At 50.8% G+C, this 16658-nt stretch overlaps 1 protein-coding gene and 1 pseudogene across 1 annotated transcript in view; both read left to right on the top strand.

Annotated features, from left to right (window-relative positions):
- Nucleotides 1–16658, top strand: part of CHD1 (chromodomain helicase DNA binding protein 1) — a 1544591-nt gene that overhangs the window by 1269585 nt on the left and 258348 nt on the right. The gene's annotated exons all lie outside the window — the stretch shown is intronic.
- LOC147726884 (uncharacterized) lies at nucleotides 7286–7955 on the top strand (annotated as a pseudogene).

Below are 16658 nucleotides of genomic sequence, written 5' to 3'. Positions count from 1 at the left end.
ACCTGCTGAAGAAGGGCTTCAGATGGCCGACTACAGACCCCTGTCCCTTCTCAATACTGACTCCAAGATATTGAGCAAGGTGCTGGCATCGAGGCTCGTGCAATACGTACCACAGCTGGTTCACTCGGACCAAGGTGGTTTTGTTCCGGGCCGCAACACGGCCATGAACCTCAGGCGATTGGCCCAGCTTATGCTCGGAGACCGGGAGGACATGAGATCCGAAGGCTGCATATCCCTAGATTTGAAGCAAGCGTTTGATTCCCTTAGGTGGGACTATATGTTTGACACGCTGTCTAAATTTGGGATTCCACCCGAATTCCTCGCTTGGGTCAGATTGCTGTACACCATCCCCACAGCTAGAGTGCGCACCTCAGGCCATTTATCAGCTCCTATAGCTATAGCACGGGGCACCAGGCAGGGCTGCCCACTCTCCCCCCTCCTCTTCGTCCTTGCCCTCGAGCCTATGCTCTGTAAACTTCAGTTGATGGCCCCCCGACATGGCATTCTAAGGCATGGGACGGCACACATCGTGTCCGCTTATGCGGATGATATTATATTATATCTCCGAGACTTGAGGGGCGACTTGAGCCCTATTGCCCAGGTCTTTGAGGACTTTAGGACGATCTCTGGCCTGACCATAAGCGAATCCAAGTCCTATGGGTTCACATTTGCAACCACAGGCCTGACTACCCCCCTACCCTTCGCCCCCCACGAGTTCCAGATGGCTGAAACCACCTTCAGATACCTGGGGATGCAGATTTATAGGGAAGCTGACACGATGATTGACGGCAACCTTGGGAGGGCCATCAGAGCACTGAAATCGCAGATACAGTTTTGGCTCCCACTACCACTCTCAATACCCGGCAGAGCAGCGATATCCAAGATGGTGATGCTCCCCCGTCTTCTCTACCACTTCACTAACTTGCCACACCTGATCCCAGCAGCGACGTTTAAGACTCTAGACACTCTACTCACTGAACTTGTATGGGGGCACGGTCGCAGACGTATAGGTCTGTCCAAGCTGCAGCTCCCCTCTGACGCCGGCGGTATGGGCCTGCCGGACTTTAGAGCTTACAACTATGCGTGTCAGCTACAATGGCTGGCCTTCTGGGTGGCGGGTCGCAATCTTCAGGAGATCGATATGACGGATAGGGAACATGAAATGGGAAAAATACACACGTTACTTTTACCCAACTCGGATATACCGAGAGATGCCCCACCTCTCCTCAGACTAGCGATAATTTACTGGCGGAAGGCATTAAAGTATACATCCCCTACGTCATCTTATGCACCCACGATCCCGCTCTTGGGCATCCCGCTGGGCACGGGAACTCTTACGGCGAACTCGCTAGAGCAATGGCATGACGCAGGAGTGTCGCATGTAGGTGACCTGTTTGCGGAAGGGCACCTGTTGTCCTTTGAAGACTTTAGAACCACCCACTGCGTCCCTAGAGGCACCTTCCTTCTACACGCTGGCCTTCGCCATTATATCACACACAAGTGGTCCCCTGAGGGCCAGGAGCCTGTTACAAACCCTCTCATCACAATGCACTACCTAATGGGCACGGGCGCCCACCTGACAAGATGGCTCACTGCTAGCATCAAGAGGGGGAGGGCACTCACTCTGTCACCACTCCGGGAAGCATGGGAGGGAGATATTGGTAGGCCCCTGACAGACAAAGAGTGGGAGCGTATACTCCAGTTTCCAAATAAAGTAGCTAGGAACCCCAAGTTTAAGTTAATTCAATTGATGCTACTACATAGAGCCTACCTGACCCCGCACCGCATACATGTGATGTTCCCTGATGCGAAAAGCAATTGCCCCCGATGTGACACCGAAGACGCATCACTGATGCACATGCTTTGGCAATGCCCCAAACTAGGATATTACTGGACCACGGTCCATGAATCGCTCGAGAGAGCGGGTGCCCTGTCCCGATCTCCTACGCTAGAATACACATTACTGGGGTTGGGACCCTCACAACGCACCAGAACCGTGGCGACACGTTTCTCGGACCTGGCCCTGTTGCTGGCGAAGCGTGCCATCACGATGAGGTGGAAGTCACCCAAACCTCCCAACCCTGAACTGTGGAAAGCGGAGGTAGTGCGATGGGGTAAGGCAGAGGGAGAGGCACTGCAGCGAGAGGAATACAGAGGTCAGCAGAAAACGCCAATCTCGCTGGACTGGTTTGCCACACTGGGAATGTTTGAAACCGGGGATGACGGGGATACATGTGACTCGCTGAATGTAGGATAAATGTGTCCTTAGCCAGACTGTCATGCACTGTCACTGACTGTTGTGCGCTACGATGAGGTGCGAGGAACCTCAAACCACTGGACTTGCCTCGTTCCACCTGTGTGTACAGATAGATGAAGCTACATGGTGTAGCACCATGGGTGACCCAGTTTAATGATCATTCAGTCATGTTGTTGTGAGAGTGTCGGGTGGGTTGGATGAGGGTGGGGGGAGGGATTGCATTGACCGGGGTTTGTCTAATTGTGACGGTTATAGTCATCAACAAAATGAAAAATCAAGATAACTATGCAATTATATGTTCTAAGCGGACGCACGAATGTATTAGCCTGCTTCCTACTGGGACTGGAAATTTCTGTAACTGCTTTACCTACTATGCTAATAAACAGATTTAAAAATATATATATATATCAGGCCAACTTCTCACAGACATTATCAAAACATGTTGAGTAAGGTGTCATTCGAATTGGAATACTACCCCCTCACCAATTCTGGCAACAGGGGTAGCATTCCACCCTTCTAGAGGGACACGACATGTACAGAACCTGAACCCCGGTTAAAGTTAAACAGCCTCAGCATCACAAAATGGATGCTGCCACCACAGACACAAGTCTGACCTCCTGCTGATGGGAGTCCTTCCAGCGAGGGCGGCTTGGACAAAGGGTTTCTTGCCTTGGGAGGTGCAAGCACCACCCCAGACAGGATTTTGTGTATCTGGTTAGGTAGGGCTGAATAGAATCAGACATGCCCGGGGCACACAAGGTGTCCCCGTGCATAGGCCAGTTCAAACTGGTGCTGGGGCACTCCAGCCCCAGCTCTGGCGCAAAACTGGACAAAGGAAAGGGGTTGTAACCACCCCCCTTCCTGGTCCTACCCATAGGAGGGACCTAGTAGGTAGTTCAGCTCCTAGATTTGGCTTAAAAGTAGGAGCTGAGCCCCAAGACGGCAGATTACCCTGAAATTCGACTACTAAGAAGAAACTCTGGACCTTCAACTTTCTGCTGCTCAGAAGACTGAAGAATCTCCCTTGTGGCCAAGGAGTGGCCACTCTGTGAATACAGGCACCATCCAGCGATCAACGACTGCTTTGCCGCCGCCTCCCGCCGGAGCCCGCGCCCAGAGCCTGACAAGAACCAGACTCCCAGACATCTAACAACCCAATCCACAGTCCCTGCAGAGCTGAGACGAGTGGAGGCGACCTGAGACTTGGGACCGGATCTCTTGAAAAGTCCACGAGAAGCTGACTGTGCAGCACCTGAGGCACCCTCATCGCTGTGCTTGGGGTCTTGAGAAGCCCCACCACCGAGCTACGTTTGCACCAAGGACCAGCCCTCCAGCTCTCACGAGATCTGCGCGGGGCCCTTCTGCTTTGTTCCACTCGACGCGCCTATCCGGTTGCTAGTCCGTTGGCTAGTGGCCATTTTGGCGACCAAACGACAACTTTCCACCGCTGGTCTGGTTGCTCCAGACTGGCCCTTGCTGCTCCTAAAAGCAGCAACCCCTCTGACCTTGCAGGTTAGAGTGAGAAGCCTTCTCTGTTTCCTGCGTGGCTTGCATTAGCCAAGGCCTGTTTGCTCCGATCAAGAAGCCGACTCCGCCATCAACTAGAGCCTACGTGGGACAGCTCGTGAGTGACTCCTGGTCGTCGTCATCGTCGCCTAGTCCACGCTGCTGAAGAGACCAGCTTAACACCTGTTGGCACCCGACAACGCCTGGTTCCTTCCTGGTTCCACGCCGGTCACTGGCTAGTGACTGTGAACATTGTCCCCTCTGCTTTCAGGTCTTCAACTCTTCAGATCCACCCTTGGATCCACCGGAACTCTTCACATCAGGTCGCCTGCAGCATCAACACTCCAAGGCTCCATCTGAACTCCTGCAGAATCCTGACACACTTTGGCTCCACTGCACCCGCTTCCTGTGGGTGAGGTAACGCTGGCACTCCGGTGCCCCCGAGTAATTTAACATTCCTAGTGTCCAGATTCCAAAGGGTCAAGTTCTAGACTGACCGGAAGACTTCCTGCTTTCACCTTTTTAACTTTTACGCATCCATTGAATTCAATGTAAACTGCTTCTAACTTTGCGCACTGCAAACAAGATCCCGTGGGCCTCCTAGTTCCTAACTTGCGTTAGTACAGCATAGCCCCAGCGATTCCCTAGGCCTTACTTCCTTTCGACTCGTGGTACTTATACCACTTCTTTAGTATATGGTTTTAGGGGCCACCCGGGCCTATCCATATTTGTGCAACTTTCATATTCTTATCAACTGTATTGTTTTAACGTGTTTGCTTCTCTGCTCATAAAGAGTTCAGGGGACTATTTGTAGTGATAAATACATATATATTTTGAATATATATCCTGTGTGGTGTCATTTCACTTGGTGTTCAAGGGGGTTACACGTGGTAATACAGCTGGCTTCACATGCCAAAAGATCTTTAGCCTAAGACTTCTTTGTCCACGCTACCACTAGGATAGCTGGTCTATAAGGTTGACTTACAACCAATCACCATAAGGGTTGTTTGGACTGATACAAGGTGGTCACTAGAACTAGTGAACATCATATATCAGGCCAACTTCTCACATCCTCCTTTCTACACAACCGCTCGCAAAGAATACAAATTAAAAACTTTGAATCCGACCCACTACCCGTCATCAGAGGAGTCCCACAAGGGTCAGTACTCTCTCCCCAACTCTTCAATATCTACATTGAACCCCTCAACACACTACTCAGGAACTCGAACTTCCCCTTGCACCTCTACGCGGATGACACGCAGCTTTATCTGGAAACCACCTCCATGGACGACATGCACAATCTAAATGACACGCTCAAAGAGGTTCAACTATGGCTTTCACAGAATCACCTTAAGCCAGAGGTCTTCAAACTTTTGGATGCAGAGACCCCCCGTCTACATTTTCAAGCGTAAGGACCTCCTCCTGACAAAAATGTCTACACCTCTAGGTTATGAGGAAGGTGAGGACCAAATTATGCAACAGACTTCACTAAATTGTGAGAGTAGAAAATGTAAATAATGTTCTGTGATGCTGCGTATTTTAGGGTAGCATTGCTTTATTATTTAGAATTTTTTTAAACACAGTAATACCGAGGAAAGATTTCACCCCATCACTACCAGTTTATAACCAAAATACAGCAATTAACATCAGAAAGATGTCTAGTCAACCTCTGTGAAGGGCCTCCCAACCGCAGGAATACGCGCTGCCACATTAGAGGCTCACCTGTCCATGGCCGGGAGCAGCAAGGTGCATTCAAACCGTGGTGGTCTTGTGCAGAGTTAAGCAGTTTACCCATGCCCCTTTCCTCTCACCCCCTTCCTTCCATCCCTCTCTTCTCTCCTCTCCCAACCCCGGATCCCTCTCTCACATTGCAGGCAGATGGTTATTAGCCCCAGGACACCTTTTGGTAGCAGTAACGCACTACAAATGTAAATAATAGGCAGAAGCAGGGGATCCACTATACCCGAACTTTGGGGGGGGCGTTAACACTCCCAGCCAGGGCTTGTCCAAGCACTGGTCGCACACAGTGCAACAGTCTTTCCACCTTCTCCATAAATTCCCTCACTACCACTCACCAACAATACACCTCATCTCTCTATAGCACCTGTCTGACAAACATTTCATTTTTTTATAGCGCTACTCATAGTTTACTCACACTCAGTTCTGTGATGTGCATAGTACATCTTCTTTGTACCCGGCACTTTAACCTTCTGCACTGTGTGGGTGACGAGTGCCCATGTGACTGCACGGTGAGCAATTCAACAGTGTGAAAGTATGGTAAAAGGAGTGACTGCAGGGTGAGTGAGATGACCATATGAATTTGGGTTCGGCTGTAAGTGCAGAGTGGGACGAATTAGTGCATGGTTAGTGATGGCCTTGTTTGAGTGAGCTACAGATTGAGCAGTAGGGGGGGACAGGTGAGTGCAGGGTGAGAAGTGTGCTCGTGTGACTGCAGGGTGAGGTACAGAGTGAACAATGCAAGCAAATGTTTAGTGCAGAGTGATCACTGTGAGGGCAGGGTGAGCGGGTGGATGTTGTGAGTGCATGGTGATCAGTGTGAGTGCATTGTGATTGCTGGGAGTGCTGGGTGAACGTGAAAGTGAAGGCGAGAATGAGAAGTGAGTAATTTGAAAGCAGGGTGCATTCCCAGAAACTTGAAGCGTAGGGTTTCAGATATAAGTTAAACTATTGCTATAATGGCATTAATCAGGGTTTGAGGGTGGAGGAAATAAATAACGTGCAGATCCTGCAACAAACTTCCAGTCTAATGATTAGGGTTACCAGCTCATTATTGTGATGGCCTAGAAATAAGCAGTCACCTACAGCTGTATTTTTTGCACTTATCTGTGAATACTTAGAACAGCAAATATAAATAGAAAGCACTTTTAATTGTGTTCTAGGGATGCCTCAATGATCCATGACTAATAATTAAAGAAAATAAAGACAGAAAAGTCACATCACTAATTAATACATACTTTTTTATTTATAACTTAATTTAGTGTCAAGAGCAGGTCTCTTTAAACAACACATAGCAGTCATGTTTCTTTTGGCAACCCAACTTTATATTCTTTTCATTAAATGCATTCTCACACTGCAGCAGTACTTGTAAAAATACAAATGTAAGGAATAGGCAGAGTGGGGGCCCAGGGGGTACTGGAACCATAACAAAACTAAGCTTTGGTAATCAGTTAACAAAGGCATGTAAATATGCTAATGGTCTTTAAAGACCTGTGAAAAACTCGAGCCGGAGATAAGACTCCAGACACTGCCCAGCCGAGGCCCCAGGAGCGTGAGCTGCACTGCAGCAGCCCGGGCTGAGACACAGGATGGGGGAGGAGGGGGGCTGAAGCCCTGGAGGCCAGGGCAGAAGTGACACTGTGATGGCGCGACCCCCTTTGCATCGCTCCACGGCCCCCCTGGGGGTCGCACCTCACAGTTTGAAGACCCCTGCCTTAAGCTTCATCCAGAGAAAACTGAAGTTCTACTCATCTCCAACAGAGACGAAAACCCCCAAATCGAAGAATGGCTCAAAGCCATCGATGCCCTCAGTGGCACCCTCACGCCAACGGACTCAGTAAAGTCTCTAGGTATCACCCTAGACCCCAAACTAGCCATAAAAAAACACATCTCTTGTTCCGCCAAAAGCGCGTTCCTCAATCTGAAACCTCTCTACAAAATAAAACCCTTCCTTCCTCCGAAAGACTTTCAACAGGCCACTCAAGCACTGGTGCACTCCAGAATTGACTATGGAATCGCAGCCCTGACCAGATCAGCCAAATCGCACCTAGGCCCCTTGAAAACCACCCTCAATGCCGCAGCTCGAATGGTCACAGAAACCCAAAAATTCGATCACATTTCTCCCGCACTCAAGGAACTGAAATGGCTCCCAATTGAACGAGCCAACTTCCGAACAGCATGTCTTGCGCACAAAGCCCTTCACACAGGCAAACCAGAATACCAGACCGGGAATCTCAGAAGCTCCAACACGCTCCTTCTCATTCCATTGAAATCTTGGAAACGCAAAACCACAAGTAAATCCTTTGCGGGAAATGCACCCAAGATCTGGAACTCCATCCCCCCCACATTAGAATGACCTCCTATTTCCCAAAATTCAAGACCCTACTCAAAGCCCTCTTCCTTGAGCGCACCTGAACTTAACGGGAAGAACACAGGACATGCTGGAAAAGCTTGACATCGCTACACAACTTTGTTGTCTCAGAATTCTAACCACCGAGATTCTTCCTCTTCTCGTCCGACTTGATGGACTCCCTTCTGGCAAGCAGCAAAGGATCTCCTCTGTCTCATAACCCGCATCCGCAACCCTCCTGTGGACCACAAGATATGTATTGTAATGTTATTTGCAATGCTCTTAAGTTTACCAGATGTGGATTCTGCCTTCGCCGCTAAGGCGCATTATTGTACCTGATGTGAAGAGCTCTGATACCCTTGGGTCCAGCTAGCGCTATTCAAAACTTATAATAAATAAATAAATAACTGGGGGGTGCCAGTGGTCTGGAAACCTCCTCAGAACTAAGCATGTTGTCTCCTCCTACTGTGGCTATGGAGGAGGGAGTGTCATACGCAGTGGTGTTGCGTAGGGCGGTCGCGGTTCTCCACCTTGAGCTACCTACGGTGGCAGTCAGGACTAATCTCCTGACAGAGGTCCTTCAACCGGCAGCCCTGCTCTTCGGTGCCCCTGCTGCTGTTTAATGAAGCCCTCACGACATCCTTTTGGGCACCTGGTCCAGGCCCAACACAGGGGCTCCTGTGGATAAGATGATTGCCCAAGACCACCGCCCGGCCCCGGGCGACCCCAGTTTCCTCTCCCAACACCCCACCCCTGAGAGCTTGGTGTGGTTCAAGCTCCACTTATAATGGGCCTTTCCTACCGCACCACCGGATTGGGAATCCAAAAAGCTAGACCACCTTGGTGAGAGAATTTTTTCTTCCGCTAGCTTGGGACTGCGGTTGGTAAACACTGCATGTCTGTTGAGCTGTTACACCCACTCTGTGTGATATGGTGGCGCAGGTGCTGCCCGGAGGAGGCCCGGGCTATACTATCCCGTGCAGTTGCTGAGGGGAGAGACGCAGCAAAGTTTACCATCCTCTGTGGTCTGGATACTGCTGACGCACTTGGCAGGACGATTTCCACGTCAGTAGCACTTCGACGCTACGCCTGGTTGCGTTCTACAGTTTTTTTCTGGGGATGTCCAATCCACCCTTATAGACATGCCCTTTAATGGCCGTCCCAGTTTCAGGACCAAGGCAGACAGCACGCTAGAACGCTTTAAGGACTCTCGGGCTATGGCCTGGCCCTTGGGCCTCTCCGCCACCCGCCCTGCGCAGTCTGCCTTTTGCCCCTTTTGTGGCTACGGAAGGGGTGCGCCACTACATCCACTGGTGTGCTTCTGGGGGCCAGTGGGCAGGTCAGTCCACCACAGCCCCTTGTCTGACCTTTCAGGGCCACCAAACGTCAGTGGGTGGCAGGATCCGCCATCAACTCCCCCACTGGTGCACCATCACTTTGGACAGGTGGGTTTTGCAAATAATCCAAAGGAGCTGCTCCCCTTCGAGACTACCCCTTCCTCCATGCCACCTCAGTACCATTGCATGTCGGCGGATCACCTGGCCCTTCTCCAACTGGAAGTTTCTGCACACTTGGCCAAGGGTGTCATTGAGTGAGTTTCGGCCCCAGAAGTAGGCCGTGGTTGCTATTCCCACTACTTTCTGGTACGCAAGAAGGACAAGTACCTGCGTTCTATCTTGAATCTCAGGAATGTCAACCGCTTCCTGCGGAAGGAGAAGTTCAAGATGTTTATGCTTGCTCAGGTCTTGTCTGCCCTCGACCCTGGAGACCGGATGGTAGCGTTGGACTTGTAGGACGCTTATTTTCACATCCCCGTCCTGCTGGCCCACCGGCGTTAGCTGCAGTTCACGGTAGGTCACAAGCACTCTCAGTTTACCGTACTCCCTTTTTGCCTTACCAGTGCCCCTCGGGTGTTCACGAAAGTGATGGCGGTGGTCGCAGCTCATCTGCGCAGATCAGGGGTTCCAGTCTTCCTGTATCTCAATGACTGGCTGTTGAAGGCGGGCTCGCCCCAGGCTGTCGTCTCCCACTTCCAGACTACGGCCGACCTACTGCATTCGCTGGGGTTCTCCATCAAGTTGCCGAAGTCACACCTGACCCACTCTCAGAAGCTCCTCTTAACCAGATCCGCTCTGGACACGACACAGTTTAGGGTTCATCCTCCCAAACAGCCAGTCCGGGATATTCGGGCTATGATTCCGGTCTTTTAGCCCCTATACCCGGTTTCGGTCAGGATGACCCTGACGCTGCTGGGCCTCATGGCCTCCTGCATCCTGCTGGTCGATCATGCCAGGTGGCATATGCTGGCTCTGCACTGGGACCTGAAGTTCCAGTGGGAACAGCATCAGGGGAATCTGTCTAATTGCTTCGAGATCTCAGACGGCACTGCACAACAATTGCAGTGGTGGCTCACGAACTAGGATTGGGTCAACGGCAGATCCCTCTCCTTTCCTCAACAGAACAAACAGTGGTGACAGACGCATCCCTTCTGGGATGAAGCGTCCACATTGGAGAGGTGGTGATCAGAGTCCTCTGGTCTCCGGTGGAGTGCGGGCTCCACCATCAACCTTCTAGAGCTTTGGGTGATCCGTCTTGCACTCAAAGTTTTCCTTCCCCATTGTCCGGGGATGAGTAGTGCAGGTGTTCAGGGACAACACCAATGCCATGTGGTACTGCAACAAACAAGGCAGGATGGCGTTGTGGACCCGATGTCAAGAGACCCTCAACCTTTGGACATGGCTGGAACATCAGGGCATATCCGTGGTGGTTCAATACCTGGCAGGTTCACTGAACGCTAGGGTGGACTAACTCAGCCGGAGGTGCATGATGGATCACGAATGGCGTCTTAACTCAGAGGTGGTGCAAGGTCTCTTTCATCAGTGGGGAGAGCCTTGTTTAGGTCTATTCGCCACTGAAGAGAATGTGCAATGTCAGCAATTCTGCACATTAGAATTTCCAATGCGGCATTCGCTAGGCAACGCTTTTCGTCGCGAGTGGAGTTGCGGTCTTCTATACGTCTTTCCGCCTATACCCCTTTGCCCTGAGTGCTGAAGAAGATCAAGCACGACCGAGCCCACGTCTTTCTTGTGGCCCCGGTTGGGCATGAAGAACCTGGTGTCTCTAGCTGCTCAACATGGCCATCGATCCTCCCATCCGACTGCCTCTTCAGGAGGATCTTCTGTCGCAGCAGCAGGGGACGGTCCTCCACCTGAACCTGTCCAGACCTCACCTCCTTGCGTGGAAATTGAGTGGTGGCAGTTGACGTCGTTTGACCTGCCTCCCGAAGTCTGTGATGTAATCTTGGCAGCCAGGCATCCCTCCACTAAGACGGTATACGCCTGCAGATGGAATACATTTCTGGCATTGTGCACAGCAAATGCCGTGGATCCCCTTTCTGCCCCTCTTTCTGAGGTTCTCTTGTTCCTCATATCTTTGACCCAGCAGGGCTCTTTCTGCTCTGGGCAATCTTAAGGGCTACTTCTCGGCCATTTCAGCCTTCCTGAGACTCCCTGATCAGCCGTCTTTTTTTCAAGTCCCCTGTTGTAAATAGATTTCTCAAGGTCATCACTCATCTTTTTCCTCCTGTTCCCTTTGTAATGGCCCAGTGGGACTTGACCTTGGTTCTGACATACCTTATGTGCTCTCCCTCTGAGCCACTGCATAACTGTCCTCTCAGACTTCTCACTTTGATAACTGCTTTTCTGGTGATCACCGCTGTGTGCAGGGTGAGTGAGCTACAAGCTCTGTCTTCCAAGCCTCCCTTTTTGGCTGTCCATCCGGAAAAGGTTGTCCTTAAAAGTAGACCTTCCTTTCTTCCCATGGTGGTTACTTCTTTCCACATTGGCCAAACCATCACTTTGCCCGACTTCTATTCGTCTCTGCATCCTTCAAAATAGTGGGAGAGGCTCCACCATCTGTTTCTTTATACTTGGATCACACCAAACTATTCTGGGTGGACGACCAGCTCTTTGCTTGTTACGTGGGTGCTAATAACGGTCGGGCCGTGCACAAACAGACCATCTCTAGCTGGGTCGTTCTGTGCATCCAAGCCTACTATTCTTTGGCTAAGAAGGAGCCTCCAGTGGGACTGCGCACCCATTCCACCAGGGCGACGGCAGCTACTACGGCTTTGGGACTAGGAGTCCCCCCTAAATTACATCTATCAGACAGCTACGTGGGCATCGCTGCACACCTTTACAAGACACTACTGCCTGGACAGCCAAGTTCTGTTCTCCTGGACTTTCTGGCGTGAACTTGGTTCGCAGACCCACCTTGGTATTGCTGGGGTATATATTCTAAGGTAAGGAATCTATAACTAACTGTTTCTTTCAGATGAACAAGTTACTTACCTTCAGTAATGATATATCTGTAAGAAACATAGATCTAATAGAGACATCTAGCCGCAGATTCCTTAGCTTAGAATTATCCCCAGGCGTGAGACTAGATCCGGATTTTTTTTTTTGCAGCAGCAGCAGCATCTCTGCGCACCAGGGGACAGCGCCACAGGACCCCGCCCTGACGTCGTCCACAGACATGTGAGATGCCTTTGGGCTTTAAAACGTCTGCCTTCTGTTCGCGGCAAATGTCTGCGATGGACCCACATTTTATCTGCATGTGGTGTCTGGGCGAATACCACGACTCAACGGATTGCGACACCTGCCAGCAACTCAAACCGAAGTCCCGGCAGGAATGCCGGATAAAGCTACTTTCGACTTGTCTGTCCCTGTCGGAGTCGTCACGGCCCCCGGTCTCCTCTTCAGCGGCAGGTCCCGGTGGCAGTGGGTTCCATTTGCGGATTCGGTCACCGTCTGGTTCCCATGTGCGTTGCTCGCCCATTCCTGGGAAGTCCTGGCGCCTGTCGCCGAGGTCATCGACCTCCCTTCCTCCTGTTGTTGGGGGCACTAGTACCTGGATTTCTCCAGATGTGCACCCCAGAGAGTCGTCCCTCCCCTATCCGCCATTTCCTGGCGCCATTTCCAGATGGCGGCTTATGCCACGGCCCTGCAGGCCGTGGCATGGGTCCCCTCCTCTCCACCGAATGGCGAACTTCGCAGCATCCTTTCCCTCTGCAACAGCCTGGGAAAGTACAGCTCGAACCTCTTCCGGACACTGGGGCAGTGCCTGCGCCACTATGTCCCACACAGCATGAGAGTAGCGGCCCAAAAGGCATGCAGTGTGGACTGACCGCAGCCCCAAGTTGGCAGAGGAAAATAACCTATTGCCAAACTGCTCCAGTTTTTTCGATTCTTTACCTGGCGGGGCGTTAGGGAACGCACTTTGGGAAGTGGAAGCCTGAATGACCAGGCTCTCTGAAGTCTGATGATTTGTTAGAAAGGCTGGGTCATCCGGTGCCGGGCATTTTCAGTTTGCTGTGCTCCCCCTCGGCCTTACCATAGCACCTCGGGTGTTCACGAAAGTGATGGTGGTTGTTGCAGCTCACCTGCGTAGGTCAGGGGTGTAAGAAAGTGGCTCTGTATATATTGGACCAAACTAAGGTACAGTGTGCACAGAGTCCACAGTCCCCAGAGGTTTGGCAGAGGTTAAAGTTAAATATAACCTTATTCTAAAGTGGTAGCTTGGTCGAGCAGTAAGGCAGTATCAGAGGACAGTGTAAAGCATTTGTTGTACACACTCAGTCAGCAAATGGTCTCACACACTCAAGAACTGAACTCTAGGCCAATTGTTTTGTTTCAAAATATATTGTTTTATTTTAGAATCAACAAGGTATCAAAATATACTTTCTCAGAATGAGTTACTTTAGTTAAATACTTTCCAAATAGGCAATAGACTTTTTGATTACAATAGTTACAGTTGTTGCAATAGGCAGCACAATTTCAAACACAATGCAACATTGAGCTAATGGGAATTTCTAGGTAAATGCAATTAGCTACTTTATAGATTACTTTTCTAACCACAGGACTGGATCCTAGATTCAGTCATGGGACATCTCCTGTACACAGTTAAGTAAAAGCGTTTTGGTTACAGTAGTGATTTTTAAGGAATATTATTGTATTTTAAAACTTTTTCACATATAATCACCAATGTTATCCTATGGGAGAAAATTCACTTAGTAGGTAAGTAGTGTTATTGTTACTTTTTCTAACTCAGGGTTGGATCCTGGATCTAGCCCTGGTGCATCTCCTCTAAGCAATTGAAAGAATGCGTTTAAGTCAAACAGGCGATTTTTAAGGAATAATTGTAGTTTTTGAAAATCGACACTGAAACTTTTCTGGTGAAAATCATATAATGGATTCCAATGGAAGGCAATTCAAGTTACTAGTAAGTACGGTTAAATTACTTTTCAGGGTCAGTGCTGGGCTAAAAGATGCAGCACTGGGTTCTCTCCTGATAACAGGTGAGTAAATTGGAATTCGATGTTCGGCTGATTTTAGATGAATGTTTTAAAGTTTCAAAACTCCACACTTGGAAGAATTTTCAAGAGAAACCAGTCAATGTTTCCCTATGGAAGAAAAGTGAGGTATCAGCTTTTGGGTAAGTACTCCACTGGCAGAGTTAAGGTTTTGGGCACAGACTCCGGGGTCTCCCAGGGTCAGGTAGGCACAGTTGGTACACCCTCAGCGGCGCTGGGGCAGCCGGTTGCAGAGAGAGTTAGGCCCAATGATAGCCTATGGACGGCATGGAACCTTTGGTTGGTGGTGGCTGGCAAGCAGGCCACGCGGCTGTGGGCGCTGGGCCCCTCGTCACTTGCTCAGGGCAAATGGGGAAGTAGGTTAGGACCAAGGTTGCACTGCCAGGGGTCCTCAGGCGGCTGGGTGCAGGGTGCTTTTGAGATGTTGGGCGCTCAATGTTATTCAATAGAAAACTTGGAAGATGAAAAAGGATGGAGATTTTTCTGGAGCGACCAACACTTCGAGAGGTAAGTTGGGATCTTGGAGGATAGGTAGGCACCCAGGATTTGGGCACAGCGAGCCGTGGGGCGTCGTTGCAGGGGTGTCTTTTGACGTCGGGAAATCTTACCCTCAGCTGGTCGCGGTTGGAGGGGTCCCTGGTTGTGAGGCTGCAGGCGTCATCTGGGTCGTCGAGTAGGGTCCTTGGGCACTGGATTTCAGGTCACAATCGTCGAGGGGGACGTCCTCAGGGTCTTTGTCCACTCTGGTTCAGGCCGGGCTCAGCGGGTGCAGAGTGGGCTGGATTTGCGGTTCCTGGCTGGCACCAGGGGTGTTGCTTTTTGAGCAGAGCCACTACTCATGGGAGTCCCAGTCTTTTAGTTGAGCAAGGTATACAGGTCCTCCGGGGTTTTCGAGGTTGCTGTCCTCAAGAGTCACCAGAGTTTAGCAGGAGCAGGTTCAAGGATCAACTGGCCGGTAGGGCAGAGGCCAAATCAGTTAGTGTCGTCCTCTTGTTAGCAGCTGCACAGCAGGTTGTCCTTATTCTTGTTCTTCTTTCTTGATTTCAAATCGGGATCTGAGGAAGGAAGGTTCAGGGTGCCCCTAAGTACTAATTTAGGGGTGTTACAGGTAGGGTAAAGGCAGGAACCAACGGGTCTCTGTCCTGGGGTGAGTACACCCCCCTATCCTGCTCCTCTCCTGTGAGAGGGGGGCAGGAGCCTATCTCTGATTGGGCAGGGCTCTCCATCCTCAAGATGGCCAGAGCCCGGAGTTGTGCTTCACCTCGCCTCCCCCACCTAAGGGGTGGGGTTGGCAGAGGCTGGCACACCCCCTTTCCTCACTTAGGGTTTCCCGCCTGTCTTCCCGCCATAGTGGGGGTCAGAACCGGTGGGGGCCAGTTGCTGAGTACAGCAAGTAGCCTGGAGAAGCTCACAAAGGCGGCATGCCTTTGAAGCTTCCCCTGCCCATTCCCCTGCCCATTCTGTACCTCACCCAGGATGTGCAGTGTTGCAGGCCCAGGAGAGCGGAGGGCTCTCTACCCAGGGGTCCAGCAACATGTCTGCTGTGTGCCTAGGCAGCCTCTCAGACCAGACATGGATTGTAGGTTAGGTTTCAGGGGGGCCTCTCTAAGATGCCCTATGCAGTGCATTTTATCTTAAATCCCACACTGACATCAGTGTGGGTTTAATGTGCTGAGAAGTTTGATATCAAACTTGTTAGTCTTCAGTGTAGCCATCATGGTGCCGTGGAGTTCGTAATAACAACCTCCCAGCACCATATGCTCTTAATGGCAACACGGCACTTACAGTGCCCAGGAATGGCCCTGGGTACTGTAGGGGCACAAGGCTCATGCACCTGTGCCCTCACCACTGGCATAGAGCACCCAACTAGAGGGGTGACTGATGTATGCCAGGGCAGTGTGGCCCCTAAGGGTGGCACAATAAGTGCTGCAGCCCTTAGGGGTTTTCTCTGGTCACAATGCCCTGGGTACCTAGGGTACCATTTACCAGGGGCTGACATGTGGCCAGAGATGCCAATTGGGTTTCAGTTCAACACAGTATCTGAAAGAGACACGTTAGTGATAGATTCCTTACCTTAGAATATCCCCAGGCGTCAGACTGGATCCGGAAACTTTTGCGTAGCAGTACCCTTGCGCGTCGGTAGGCGTCGTCTGCGGGTCCGTCGTGGGCGCCGTGATGACGTCGTCGGAGTACTTAGACGCCGCCTCCGCATGCTGACATCAGTTCTTCTTTTTTCCGCGCCAACCAGAGCAGATCTGGAAAGAGCAGTTATCCAAAGTCACTTTTTGACTAACTTTTTGATCTTTTTTGATCATTCCTCGAAGTCTAACGACTCCGATCGGTGCTTTAGGGATGCCCAGATTTAAACACTGTGAGGAGTGCGACCGCACGATGTCGGTCACGGACCCCCACCACCTGTGTTTGACCTGTTTAGGCGT

The sequence above is a fragment of the Lissotriton vulgaris genome, chromosome 3_1, assembly GCF_964263255.1.
Source record: "Lissotriton vulgaris chromosome 3_1, aLisVul1.2, whole genome shotgun sequence".
NCBI classification, from domain to species: domain Eukaryota; kingdom Metazoa; phylum Chordata; class Amphibia; order Caudata; family Salamandridae; genus Lissotriton; species Lissotriton vulgaris.
This window is presented reverse-complemented; position numbering and strand designations above follow the sequence as displayed.